A 15238-nucleotide genomic window follows, 5' to 3' on the forward strand; every position below is an offset into this window, starting at 1 on the left:
CACAGTATCCCAGCTGGGGGATTATGCAGCTGGACAAAATTATCCCTATTAGGGTGGGGTTTTTTTAAATGATGATATATCTTTTGATAAACCTTCTTGTTATAGCTGGATAGTAGAGACATTATAGGACATAAATAGAGACATAGTAGGACAAAATAATTCCATGAAAATAATCATGTTTTAATTTTGAACAAATGTGCCTTTAGCCAGAATGTTTGTGAGATGTCTTGTGGTTACTGCAAAATGGGAATAGAAAGTGATTTTTGAATTCTGAAATATGGTGATTTACAATACAAAACCTGACTCTGAGTTACTTTCACTCAGGGAAACACAACATGCGATGTGTTCTACTCTGACTAACCAACACAACAATATTGAATGCCAAATTTTGAATATCAAGCACTTGCAGTGAAGTGCTCATAAATGATACACCTTCATTCAGGGAATAATTCTGAATAATAAATCTAAGAAAGTCATAAACTGCTCTTGTACACAAATAGAAAAAGGAGGTGAGGTTTGTCTAACAAATTATTCTGAGCGAATTATGCATCCGGCAGCTACCTTGAGTCCCTGATCTGTATTTTCTAAAATTTGTATGGGATGTCTCCTCTAAAGATTTTGCAATATAATTACCTAGATCAGTCATTCCCCAGCTGGATCCTCTACAGCAGCATCAACGTGCTCACATATTCCTCGATGAAACTGCTTATACACCTTTTCTTTATGCCACTTCCACATTACCTTTCTAAGCAGATTTGTCACCTGTTCTGGGAGAAATTGTGGCCTCCATTTCCTTCAGTGACCTAAAATAATTAAGAGCTAAGTCTCCTTTCTTCAAGTACTTTTGCATATGCTTAAATTTATGCACATGAGTAGTTTCATTGATTTCAGTGGATCTATTCATAGAAGTACATTTAAGCAAACTTATTTGCAGGTTTGGACTCTTAAGAGATTTGTCTCCTAGTGTTACGTGCTTCCTACTTGATCAGTAAATAGATCATTATCACTCAGCAATGTCCAAAACACGCACTACTAACCAAAGGAGCTATGAATTATCTCTAATAAAAATCTATAATGCTTGCATTTACATCATTATTTTTAGTTAGATGTTTGTGATTTACAAAGAAGTATATGAAATCAGAAAAAGACTCCATGTGTTCGGAATCTTCTTTTGCTTCTGAAAGGTACTTTGGGTCAGATCCCCAAAGAAAACTCAGAACTTAATTGCAGTTTCCAGAGGTGCTTGGTAGTAAACGTGGCTCTGAGCATTAAGAAAAATTGTGTACTTTTTCCAGCCATTCATGGAAGTAACACTGACACTAGGACAAGTATAAATGTAGATGGCTGTAAAGCATTTCACTGCTTGTAACCTATACAGACATTACTGGAGTGCAGCAGTCAGCTGAAGGAGCTGGCTTTTGGAAGGGGGAGAGGGAAGGAATATCTAAATGGGTTAGCTGTTAAGAACAAGAAGCTTTTGATTTAAGAAATATTAAAAGTGAGTTCCTGGATTTTATTCCTGACATACACTCAATATCTTTTCCAAAACCAAGACACGGTATTTGCAGGATTTATTTAATATTAATGGAGGCATTAAAGGGATAATCTAGTACCTGTAAGATGCTTTTAATTTTTTTTTTCCAGGTTTTGTTTCAAAAATACAGAAGCTGCTTCTGACCTAATTGATCAAAAATGTTTTTCTTCGGGAAACAGTGCAAAATGTCTTCTTTTCAAGGCAAATGAATTTGGGGACTGGTGAGAGAGGGAAAAAGGTAATATATGCTAGCAAAAGTGCCAGGATTTGAGCTGGAAATAAACCTCCAGCATAACATGCATTTTTATATTGCTCATACAGCCATTCAGAACTTGTATTTCTTCATTTGGATGCATACAACTAGTTAAAAATACGTCTTTTCTTCCTGCTACTTTTCTAAATTTCTTGGAAAGAGTATTCTTCAACGTTATCTTAGGATTGCTCTTTGGAAATTTCTACTCATAGGAAAACTCACACAAAAATAAGCTTATTAATTAAATAATTTCACTAATTAAAGAAAAATTTTGATCAGAATAAATTATATATTTTTATTAAGGATTTTTGGAGATATGTCTGGGTACCTTATCCCAGATCTACTCGAAAAGTTTATTTTTCTTACAGTTGCAAAGTTCATCTGGTATCTATGATAATTATATTAATATATTAATCACCAAACAAATTATTAGAAAGGACTAAGCTTATTGTAAAGAGAAAAAGTTATGACCTATAACTCCGTTAAAGTACTTAACTTGATGAAATTTTTCAGTAAAGTAAAAAAAACAAAAAAACCACTACAATATTTTCTGACTGTGCACACATATATGTTTCATAGATGGATGGATTGCCTTTCATACACTTAAATTCTGATTTAAAAAAAAGAAACTATTTACATATTATCTCCTGGTTCTTTAGAAGAAGTACTGAACAAAGAGTACCAAGACTTCTCCCAACAGGTTGACCTTTCCCCCATGATCTAACCTCACTTTCTCCTCTTTTCTCCTTTTTAATAACTGCATGGACACAATTTACCAGATACAAGAGGAATACCTTACATAAGAACACATAACCCAGGACTCATTTTAATATTCATAAGTTTATCAGCTTTATTAAAGAAATTCAAGTAGCTAGTGAACACTGGATTGCATTCCTCCACCATATATCTTTTATCTGCCTGTTAAAGTTAAGCATTATTAATGCAGTTTTAACTTCTCCTTCTTTGGAATTCAACTCCTTGGCAGACATGTAATACATGCTCTAGATTCTCCAGTGTGCATACCCACATTAACAGCCACAACTATTTATAGTTGCTACCAGGGTCCTAAAGACATGAAAGTTCCAAGACCCAGCAGGTTAGCTTTGAACTCGCTGAAAGAAAGAACCAAAAAAGTTAGAAAGTTCTCCCCTCAATTCAAACGCTAGAGGTTCATTTCCCACCTCAGTTTTTTTTTCAAAACTCAATAAGAAAGTCCAGATTTAGGTTTCAAAAGCCATGAGGAAAAAAGGAACCCCTTATTGTTACTGTTTTTTTCTGGACAAATCTTGGCATTTTCCAATTTTATCTCCATCTAAAACAAGAGATTAGTTTAAGAATAAAAAATACAATTACTACATGAAAGGAAACAACATTCAAATGTTGTTAATTAAATGAGGGAGTGGATGTCAATGTTAATGTGTAGGTACATAAAAAGAACCTTATTTCGCAGATGTATGACAGGGCTCCCTGAAGAACACAAGTTTTTCTATATTAATTCCATGGTAGTTGAAAGCTACATAATCAAAAACACCTTCTAAGTTTGGCAGAAATATAACACTGGCTGTTTAAAATAAAAGGTCTGTATGGAAAGTTCATTTTTGTTTTGTTTTTTTTTTTTATTCCCCTAGGGTCATTGTGGTGGAGGAAATATTTTTATCTGGGCCTCAGGAAATGGTGGTCTGGCTAGTGACTGCAGTGGCGCAGATGGTTACATGAACAGTATTTACTCGGGGCAAAGCATGCCATCACTTACCTCTGCCCCAAAACTTCTGGACTAGAAGAACTAATAAATGTCAATGGCCACATGGAAATATCCAGTGAGGAAGGACTGTGGAAGCTACTACCCTGAAACGACCCTTCAATCTGAAGTGAGGTGAGTCAGAAATGTGCGAGTAAGATATTGGTGTGGATAAGCAGAACCCTGCTGAGTTATATTTCAAACAGAAATTCAATGAGAGGCCATTGCGTACCTCACTTTCTTATTTAAATGGGCTGACGTGACAAGGGACGTAGAGAGTTTTCTGATGGAGTCTTCACGCTTTGCAGGTGAATGCTCATGGCAGAGGCAATGTGGCAACCTCAAGTTAGCAGAAATCCGGCATATTTTCTGAAGGCAGTTTTACCGATTTTCACTCCTCTTTTCAGGACTCTGTATGTGTTTCTCACGTGCCCCTTCTAATATAAGAAAGTTCATTTCCTGTTCCAGACCTGAAAATTTGTGCACGTAAATCTGTAGATCTATCTGGTTTCTTTTGCTGTAATTGCAGACACCTTACAAGCTGGTTGCCTTTTCCTTGGCTTCTTCAGAAAATATGGAATGAAAATGTTGACATCAGCTGTCAGGCTTAGAGTGCAGACAGTTTCTTAATTCCCAAAGGAACTTCCACATATAAAGTTCATTTACGATATCACTTATAAGTTTAATCAACACTCTATGTGTGATAACCATTCAGATACACTCAGGCAAGTATCTTCCTATGTTTTCCCTTTCTCTTCAATACCAGTAGAGTTCATTTAGGAAATTATCTCTTCAGGCTATTACATTTTAGCTTTTCTTTTCTTTATGTATTCCATTTTTGAGATACTTCCCATCATGTTACAGCTCAATTTTTTGTACAGCTCAATTTTTTTATTATGCATTTTTCTCCAAGAAACCTCTAGCTTCCAAGCTTAGTCAACATTGCTCTATCTTCCACTTTCTGTTTTATAAAATATGACAAAATGCACTGTTTCCTTTTTTTGGTGGTGGTGGCTGTCCTCTACTTCTAGACGCAGCAGTCTTCATTTTCTACTGACTTTGCTAGATGTCACCACTCATCTCTTATCTAAGAGATACGTATTTGGAAATATTAAGAGAATCTCAGAGGAAAACCTTACTGCAGGTCAGGAATAAACTTTTTTGGGGGGTTGGCATGGAGGGAGGGGAGAAATACAATTATAAGATTATAGCTGATACCAGGCATAATTTTTACAACCGGCCAACACATTATATTATTAATTCCATACAAAACCACTTAAAAAAGAACACGGTGCATTAAGAACAGACGACAAAATAGAGTTTATTCTGGTTTACCTCTTGATTTGCCAAACCATGGCATTCCCACTAAAAATGAACTAGCGTTTGGCAACTCGCCTGGTTTTCAACATGTGATGTCTAGCTGGTGCTATGGGGAGCTGAACTTTCACTCTAGTCATAATGGATTAACAGCAACTTTGGTAGCACCAGTGGTAGACCAGCAAGAGTCTCAGAATCAGACTTTTTTTTCCATTCACTTTGCCTCAAACCTCATTTTCCTCTCTTCAAATATTTCAGACAAAACTACTCAGTAGTATCCAACAATGAGTCCAGGGAGATAATCTTGTTTTGTACACATTGAAAAAATTCTGGCAGTCTTTCTTTTGAAGTGCTCCAAGTCTTCTGTGCCTGAGAGCAAAAGCTTGAAATTTTAAAAGGATGCATAGCATTGATATAAATTCAAACCCATTCTAACTTGGACAAGTGAGGAACTTTTGGGAAAACATTTTCAACAGAGGTTTCACAGAATTACAGAACCATGTAGGTTGAAAGGGTCTTCAGAATTCAGGCTGCTCAGGACTTTGTCCTGTCAGGTCTTGAAAACCTCCAAGGGTGGATTCCACAGCCTCTCTGGGCAACCTACACAAGTGCTTCATTTTCTTCACAGTTAAAAAAGTTTTTCCCTATATCCAGTCAGAACCTCCCCCATTCCAGTTAAGTCCATTATCTCTTGTTCTCTTGCCATGCACCTCAGTAATAAACCTAGCTCTGCCACCTTAATAGCCTCCTTATGAGTGTTGAAAGGCAGCTATAAGATCCCCCTGCAGCCATCTCTTCAGGCTGAACAAACCCAGCTGCCACAGACATTTCTCACAGGGAATGTGCTCTAGTCCCTGGATATACATATTTACATCTTTCTTGCATTGGGTTCCCAAAACTGAGCACAGTATCTGATGTGGCCAAGTAAAGGAGAATAATCACTTCTCTCAACATACCATTAGCATAATTAATATTGAATCATAGAACAGCCCTGGCTGGAAGGGACTTCAAAAGTTCATCTGGTCCAACCTTTTATCTTGCTAATATCGCCCAGGATGCCATTAGCTTTCATGATTACCAGGGCACACTGCTGACTCATATTTAGCCTGCGCCCCCCCAGATCCTTTTCAGCAAAGCTGCTCCCCAGACAGTCAGTCCCTAACCTGCAGGGAGTTAGTCCATCCCCCCCAGTGAGCAGTATGGAGAGCAGGAAACCTTGCTCTTCTTTTTTGTACTGAGGATTTCTTGCTGGCATGGAGAAGGGAGCCACCATATTCTAATGTGGAGAGAATAAAAGAAAGACTGGGCCTGGGAGGAGAAATTAAAAATTCTGCCTAGTAGTCTAGTAACTCTCTAGGAGCACAGAGATATCTAGGATATTTGGAAGCCAGAGAAGAGATCACTGACACCTTTTTGTCATAGGAGGCATTAGAAGGCTGGAATTATTATCTGATGAAGATTATATGGAGAGTTACAATGAGCTTGTTGGTTTGGGTGAGGGCAAACTAAATTCTGGTGAGAAAGAAGATGACTTGGGACCAAATGAAGTAGATGATTAGACCTTATTAAAGAGGGCAAGGAACAGATACATCATAAGAAGAGGAAGAGGAACAGGCTAGGAAAGGAACCTGGGATGGGTATTTAGGAAGTAGGTAGGAAGCTCTTACCCTGGGAGGTAGGGAGTCAGGTAATGGGCATTGCCAGTAAAACCAGTGCAGAAAACGAATAAAATTAGATCAGATGGGGAGCTTGGAAGTTACAGAGAGAGGGCATCAAGGTCTGGGAAAATGGCAGGTGACATCTGTAAAAATAAATAATATATGAATATATAATCAAATGCAAAGCATTATGCATATTTAAAAGGCAAAAGTTTTTCAAATGTTCTATTTTTTGAGTTCTTGGCTATGTCATTATAGCTTTTGGTTGTGTATAATATGCATATGATTAAAGTCTATTTTTTTACTTATATTGTCTCATATTTTATTGTAAGCAGATGAGTTTAAATTCCTAATAAAACTAGGAGTAGCCTATTTCTCTACCTTCGTTTTATTGACAAATAATGCAACATCAGCAGAGCTCTCTGAAGGAAACTCAAAACCTCAGCGGTTGTTCAGCCTTCAGTCTTCTCCTTCTTAAAGCTGAGATTGTCGTATCAAGGAAATACTGAAATTAGTTTTTGTCCCTTTCAGTTCCCTCCATCTGGAATTAGGAATCAGAAACTCTGGCTTCTTGAATAGCAAAATTCATATAGACCATTCACAAAGGTTACTATTTTATGCCCATGAGTAATGCAGCCTCTGTAAGTTGAACATGATGTTATCTCTAGAAATGTTATGCATAAGCTTTATCTTCAAAGATGTTTCTGAACTTAACTTATGCATACCTTTGCACTTAAGTTTGATTTGATAACCTGTCAAGCAGATCTAATTTATTTGTGTTTGCCTGTGCTCTTCTCCATACTGGGAAGTGTCTTTTGCTAACCACACATTGGTTAAGTGAGTATTAAGTTTATTAGCACCATCCACAGTTTCTTAACAAGAGGGAAAGAGAGAAAACAAAAGACAGACAGAGAAAGAAAGGGGGGGGGGGGGGGGAGGGGGAAGGCAAGGCAAGGCAGAGATGCAAAATATGATCATAAGCCTATCAAAGTGTGTGGGGACTTACAAGATTACAAAAAGCATTGAAATACAACAGCAAGATAAAGAATAAATGTACACCCATAATTCAGCTTTCCTTGAAGACTGCATAATCAGTCCGGCTGTTGAGAAGTCAGGTTATTGATTCCAAACTGTCTTCTTTCTTTTTTCAAAATGTTATTTTTTTGTTTAAAACATTAACGTGCTATCATTCTATCAAAACTCTATATAGTTCTGTTAAAAGTATGCCACTTTGACACCTTGCAAAAGGTGTAATTCAGCTACTTCATGCTCCCAATCTCCTCTACTTCATGCTCCCAATGTCCTCTGACTGGTTCTGACTGCTTGGCTGGGCTCATCTCTTGTGATTTGTCATCACCATGGAGATCCCAAGAGGCACCACCAGAATTACCAGTGGAAGGAACCAGGATGAATCCTGGAATATGTAGTCCAAGCAGACACTCTTCCCTATATAGAAGGTTGGAAGCCTGAAGCACCGACCTGTCACTCCCATGAGGCCACATGTCAGTATTTCCACACAGAAATATTTTCTTTCTCAGCTGAAGTATTTTGGAGGTTGATTTTTTTCATCAAAATGTCAACATTTGATACATATAATGTCAATTTTCTAGCCATTCTACAGTAAATTGTACTCGATACAAATGTATGTGTTATCTTCTCTATTTCTCCATACTAGCTGTTTTTTCAATAAGAAATTATGGAAAAAAGTGAAGATGTGTCAGAATCTATGGGCTTTAATAGTGGGATTCACCTGACCAAGTACAAAAATCTATAACTGAGGCATCTACATCTGAGGTTGTCACCCTGGACTCTTTTCATAATCAATGGAGAGAAATAGGCACTTCTAGGGCGTGATTCATCTCATCCTGAAGTAGATGGCTAAAATAGGTCAGCTGAATCATGTTTTAAAAGCACCTATTTCTCTCCATTGACAGTAGAGGGAATCTATGGTGACAACTTCAGATGTTGACAGCTCAAGTTAAATAAAATTACTTATGCCTTAAGAGTCCATAGAACTGTGGTGCATAAGCTTGTCCTTTTGCGTCATAATTTCACCTGTTCATCTTATTTGTTTCCAAATATGCAATGACTTTTTTTTTCCCCTTTCTCCCTGTTAAACCAATCTTTTTACTTTCATTTTTTCCCTACCTACATTGTGTTGTGCATCTTTTTTCTATTCCACTCATCACCATAAAATCAAGCTTTAAACCAGTAATTTTAAGCCAATATCTGAGGTAAATGCATGCCATATCACCAAAACTCTGAGATTCTGCAGTACTGCCTACTTTTCTTGTTAGTGTCACCACTAGTCTGTGGTCTTTTAAAATATGTTTTGAAACATAAGTCCCATAACTGAATTATACCAGTTGTCCAATATAGGAGGCCAGGATCAGGCAAAAGATATTCCTGTGTTTTTTCACTACAGGGACTACACAACAACCTTTCACAAAGGATGTCATTTAGCATAATAACCAATTTCGAACATTCTCTGTAACTATCTGTGGATGCCACAAGTTAGAAAACTGTTCTCTTTGTCACCTTCGCTGATAGAGGAAGCAAGGATTTTTCAGTAATTGCTAGTGGCTTGGGAGTGAAAACTGCAAATACAAAGTCATATAAATAACAATGTTAGTAGGTGGTACAGTGAACACAACTTTTCTGCATTTTGCCATGCCTCAATCCTAGAAGTACATGCCGAGACAGTGATGTCTTTTTTGATCTCTTCTAGAAATTAAGCGTGAATGAAAGTCTAAACACTGGTTGCAGATCTTTGCATCTGTTCCCTCAATTTCTCCAACATGGAGCATTGCCTTAGCAGAATCCTGAAGGAAAGCAAACAGCAATAAATCTGACTTCCCCCTGAGTAAACCCTGCAAAGGGATATAAAAGAGTGAGGGATGGGGTATGAATTTCACTTCAATGCACCAGTAATCTGATTGGGCTAAATCTGGGGTGGAGGACTCAGATTAACTCCCAGCTACATACTGCAGGTTCTCGAATTCTCATAGTGTAAAAAGGAAAAAGGAACTCTTAGATCATCTAATCTGCTTTCTTCTCGATCACAGGCACTTATCTTTCACACAATTATCCCTACCTTGAGCCAAATAGTTTCTCTGCAGCTAAAGTATATCTTCCTGAGAGGCATCTAATCTTGATTTGAAGATCTCAGGAGATGGAAAATCCACCGCTTCCCTCTATAATGTGTTCTGATAGCTAATAGCTATCAGCATTAAAAGTGTGTGCCTTATTTCCAATTTGAATTCATCTGGCTTCAGGCTCCAGCCTTTGGTTCTTATTATGCCTTTCTCCACTAGATTACAGAGTCCTTTCATATCCATTATTTTCTGCCTGAGAAGGTATATATGCCATAAGCAAGTCACCTCTCAATCTTCTTCTTCATAAACAGAAAGATCCAACTCTTTAAATCTCCCACCAGAAGGCATTTTCTCCCATTTTCAAAACATTTCTGCATTTCCTCTCTACTCTCTCCAGTAGCTCCACTGTGTCTTTCTGAAAATGTGAACTGCAGAGTTGATACAATACTCCAGCATTGGTCTCACCAAGTTATAACAGAAAGATCAGCTCTCCTGCTCCCTCACTGACCATTCAGCAATCGTGTTGGGTTTTTTGCTGTATCATCCCCTTCTGAGCTACTGTTTGGTTGCTTATCTAGTACGAATCCTCCATATTTTTAAGTCACTGCTTTCAATTATTCAGTTCTGTGATTTTCATCCTTGTTTCTAGAAAAGTAATTTAGGATTGGGCTGTATTAAAGCACCCTATTTCTAATAACCTAGTTTACTCAGCAATCTTTTCCATCTCCACAGTGTTCTCTCTGTTATTTACCACTGACTTATCCATAAATGCTTCCAGGAGTAATTTCATGTTAACTTCTGGACTGTTAATAAAAAAACCTTGCAATCATTCCTCTGGTACCAGTTCTTGTGGAATCAGAGGAGAAACATCCCATGTCAGCTTTGCATTGTTTTGCATAAGAGTAACAGCAGAGGAAGGGGTCTGACGAGTAACATTGTCTGGGTATGTTCTATAGATTTCCTTGGATGTCAGGACTTGTTCAAAATTATCATCAATGTCCTAAACATTTCTCCAGCTGCTCTTAGGAATTCTTAAATGCTGGTTATCAAGTGCTGCTGATTTCAGAATGTTAATCATCAGTTTTTGTTGTTCAACACCCTCTTTGATTACTAAAGGGGAATCCTCTTCTTTATCTTTATGTGATACAAGTAGGGCTGAACATTTTTTCACCTTGGAATGGTTAATTCACCCAAAGACATTAGTTTTGACGGATCTAAAAGTATTCAAGAATCTGTAATGAACTGGATCAAAAGGGGTGGCAGCATTTAGATGCCAAAACCAGAAAGGAGTTCTGATTTCTTACACTATTACATCCATATATCAGTCACCCATAAAGTGGGAAAGGAAAGCTCAAATCGCCCTCTTTGTGACTGGGAATAAGAATGTGACCCTGTTCTCTTGTCTCACAGGAAATGGCTTAAGCACTGAGATAAAGGAATTCTGGACAGAATGTCATCTTCTTGTCTTCTTCTTCCACCTTCTTTAAGTACCTAGATAGACACTGGGCCACTGAAAGCATATGCGAATGGACATTAAAAAGTTCTTTTTTTATATGCTGAAAATTTTAAAAAAATCTCTTTGGATTTAGCTGAAATCAAATATATTGCTTTGATTGCCAGACAACAAAAAATCGATAATTCATAAAACACACATAAAGATATATGATTTTGCTTTTCAGATTCAAACCAGAAATATTTATTAAAAAGTCTACACTTCCAGCTTCATAGTGAGCAGTTTTACCACCTCAACTTTCAGAAATTTCTGCAGTATGTGTAGATTATTTTGTTCATGTGAAAGCTAAAAATGCCATCCTGTTTATAGTTCAGTTTGGCATACATTTTTGCCTGGTTCTTCTAGCTGTTTATATTAATTTTCTGTGCTTTATAGGTTCTACTGGGATATACATAGCTTAGGTCCGTATCATATCTGTCAACACAAAGTCTTGCATCAATAATGTCATTTTGGATGTTTCATCTACTCTTCAACCAAAGACAGTACCTATCCTACCCATGAGATGGAGCCCACTCTGTTTTTGCAGCTGCTTGGCCTAACAGAATGAGGTCCCAATGTCCCAGTGTTCCACAACAGCAAAATCTGCATCTTCAAATGTATCGTGCAACCAAGGCTTCAACAACAGTGTTTTCTGTCTTCTGCTCTTGCTTTTGGGGTCAGAAAGATTTCCCAGCAGATCATGTTTATTACCTTCTTCACAACCGTGGCACCATCCTGTCATCTGCTGTTTCGTTTTATTCCAGTGAATACAGCATTATTATAAAGATTTACTGAATGAGTTCATAAAGCTGCCCAGTCTTGGTATGGTTAACTTGTGGCCTGCTCTTCAGCAAAATAACTGAAAAAGTCCACAGCTGATCTGAGGCAATACACAGCAGTGTTCCTAGCCTGTGTCTATACCATTAATTAGAAGAGGTTCAGGAACTAATCTCTTCCCCAGAGTCCAACAGCAACAGTTGGTGAGGTCTACACTGCTTAGGACTTTTCCTTTTTTGGGGCAGATTTGTCTTTGAATTACCTTCAAAGAGATTCTGCCAACAACTAAGCAGTGTAAACCTTCACCATGAGGTTTTCAGGGCCACAAAACCCCATCCATACTCTGCCTAACAATTGGCATACACACTCACAATTCATTAAGGCCAGCAAAAATACCTAGAAGCTTACTATTTATTTAGATATCTAATCTCCTTTTTTTACAGGGTGTTAATTTTAAACAACTCAAAATTCAGACCCTAAATGCTTCTGCTGAACCAGCCTATGGCTTAGACTCTCTAATACCCCCTTTAGCCAGGGTGAGGCATTTGTCTAAACATCATTGCTGAGCTCCATTGCTTCAGTGGCAGGAAAAGTCCTTACACAGAGAAACCTGATAGGATACAACCTCGGGCTGTCCTTAAAATGGGAGACTTCCAGCTGGGCCCCAGTCAAAGGCACACAGATTTGAGCCACTGCCTTAACTGCTGAGATGCACTTATAGGGTAGGAGCAAGCATCCTCCATTCCCAGCTGAAGCGAGCCCATCCCCACCCAACACTGCCCAGTGGAGCTTTCCTCAGCTACCTGGGAGCCACCCAGGCCAGATGCTTGAAGCTAGAGATTGTGAATGATTTCCACAGAGTGAGAAAAAAACCAACCAACCAACCAACCAACCAAAGACAACTAACATGCAGTTCAACAGACCTTTAATCCTGGAATGGCTGTGCATTCAGAGACTGACGGCTTCCTGCGAATCACGCTGTACTGTAGCCCCAGACAGAAAAGTGGATTAGATAATATTGACAATCAGTGCCTATTCAAATGCCCATTTTAACTGAAAGAAAGACTGCACATATCAAAGAACAATATTTAGGATACAAAATCTCACCTTTCTCTACTGTTCTGTAATGTAATAGCCATAAATGCATATACTTCTTAACTAAATAAAACGGTAACATACCACCTTGCTTCTTATGACATTTGTCACAAAAAGCTACTCAGTGCAGTCCAGTACTCTGTTAGGGAAATGAGAGGAGCACTTATTTCTTCACATTAGTTAACATGTCAAAAGCTTTTTATCTCACAGATATTAAATGGTAAGAACAATGTGTTTCAACTTCTAAATTGTCATACATCAAAGATTTTGGAGGACTTATTTTTTAAATTGACAGTTGTCATTTAATATACGGTATGATCCAAAGCATATTATTTCTGAATGTTACCAGGGAGATTTCATTGGCTTTTGTGACATTTCCAGTCTTTGGTATAATTGGCTAACAGATTTTTTAACCTAATGTCTTTTAAGAAATAGGGTACCTGGTGGTCTGGGGTATCACATCTTCTGTTTTCTCTTTTCTTTGTTGTCCAAAAATGTTACCGTAATGATAAAAAGTGACATTATTTTAAAAGATAAGAAACACCAAAATTATTTTCTCTCTGACCTTTACAGTTACCAGAACAAGCGACTTCTGTTAGCAAAATAGTTCAAGCTTTTTATTACAAAGGATATTTGGCAGTATTCCATAAGAAAAAAAATACATGTAGTTCTTGTCAGGGGAAGTCATTAAGCCCTCTCTCCTTATGCCAGGCTAACATTTTAACAAAAATAAAATTCTGGATATTTTAAGATGGAGGAGGAAGTTGACTGTGAGAGGCAGGGATATTTCACATAATGCTCTTTATGAATGTACTAATGTAGTTTTATGTCTTTGGCTGCACCACATTGAAGCAAATACAGTGGGTTTACCCAAGAGTTCAAGGAGATTTTGATGACCTTCATTTCCCAGCGGCACAGTTATGCATTCAGAGTTTTCTTCTTCACCCTGGTCTGTTGTGTTATTAGAACGACACTCCTGCTTTACGGGATGTGGGGGGGTAAGACAGATAAACGACTGAATGGCTGAATGTGGCTAAATTGCTATATTTACAATTTTAAAAATAATTACGGCTACTCCTCAGCCATGCTGTTTTTTCCAGGTGAAGGCTTACAAATCAATCATTAGCTCCACTCCATACTTCTCATTGTCAATTTTACAGGTTACCACCGAACATTAGAGGCGGAAGTACTTGAGAATTCAGACACATCCAGCACAGATCCTTTTAACTGCTGTTGCCGTTGCTCTGGGTCTTCAGCCCAAGTAAGGATGATATATGTCTTGCTTTCAGCTCACATGATAAAGATATGACATTGTTGTTACTGAGTCTTAAGAAAAACTGTATAAGTCAAATTACAATATCAACAAAAGTTAGAACAAAGCCCTCTTTCTTGTTGAAACACTTTGCTGGTTTACTGTCTTTTGCTCAGCTGGTGGTACTCTACATAGCCTACAAATGGATGAAATATATTTTAGGTGCATGAAAGAAAAAATACTATTTAAAACCATAAGATTCCTTTAGGAAAATAATTGGAGGCAGTAATAGCTATTAACTCTGGAATACATAATTCTTCCCATGATTCTTAATATAAAGTGAATGCTGTTGCATGCACAGTATTAAAGAATATATGAGTTAAATATCTTCCTGCTTCAAAGATGCGTGGCCTAAAACCTGAAAAATTACAGTATATGCAAATCATCATAAAGGACTGACTTTACTGACCATTTCTTTGTGTTTGGGGGATAGATTTCTGCATGGCATAATATTTCCACTTGCATTGGTTTCCTGGCATGAAAATGTTTATTGCACTCATTAGCTAAGAGGATGTCGGCACTGGTCCAATGAACACAGATCTGCCTTCTGATTTCAGCCATTAAATTGCAATGGGATTCATAGGCTTAACATTGTGGGTGTGAGAATAATAAAATGGAACTCCATCTTTAGCCCAGTTACCATGGATGCAGTTAAAGGTCATAGTGGCAGCTGCTAACTAGTTGCCTTTTTAGCTGTATTTCCCCTCCTGCTATGTGTTTTTGTGTACCTTAGTTTCTGCAGGTCTGCCTTAGAGAAATTCCACTTCCTTAACTTGGCAAATGGGTGTCTTCCTCAACATGATGCATGCATTCCCATAAATACGGTTGCTACGGGCATCCCTTTATTCAATTATTTGTGTTTTAATGGAAAATGAATGTAAAGACCTTAGGAAAAAATAGAAATACAGCCTGCTCAGCATCCCGAATTATTTTTGTTTTCTGCACTCTGCTTCACATTCCTAACTGG

At 37.7% G+C, this 15238-nt stretch overlaps 1 long non-coding RNA gene across 2 annotated transcripts in view; it reads left to right on the forward strand.

Moving 5' to 3' along the window:
• LOC148055806 (uncharacterized) overlaps positions 1 to 14815 on the forward strand; it is a 40222-nt gene extending 25407 nt beyond the window's left edge. Inside the window, exons 1-3 of one of the 2 annotated variants that reach the window (XR_015704656.1) lie at positions 1717 to 1772; positions 3416 to 3660; positions 14120 to 14815. This is a non-coding gene — a long non-coding RNA (uncharacterized LOC148055806). Of the gene's footprint in view, positions 1 to 1716; positions 1773 to 3415; positions 3661 to 14119 lie in introns of those variants that run through there. The other variant, XR_015704657.1, reaches the window with a different exon arrangement.
• The last annotated feature ends 423 nt before the right edge of the window (positions 14816 to 15238 follow it).

This window comes from Nipponia nippon, unplaced genomic scaffold, assembly GCF_047370975.1.
Source record: "Nipponia nippon isolate SJK-2023a ecotype South Korea unplaced genomic scaffold, ASM4737097v1 scaffold_2, whole genome shotgun sequence".
Lineage (NCBI taxonomy): Eukaryota > Metazoa > Chordata > Aves > Pelecaniformes > Threskiornithidae > Nipponia > Nipponia nippon.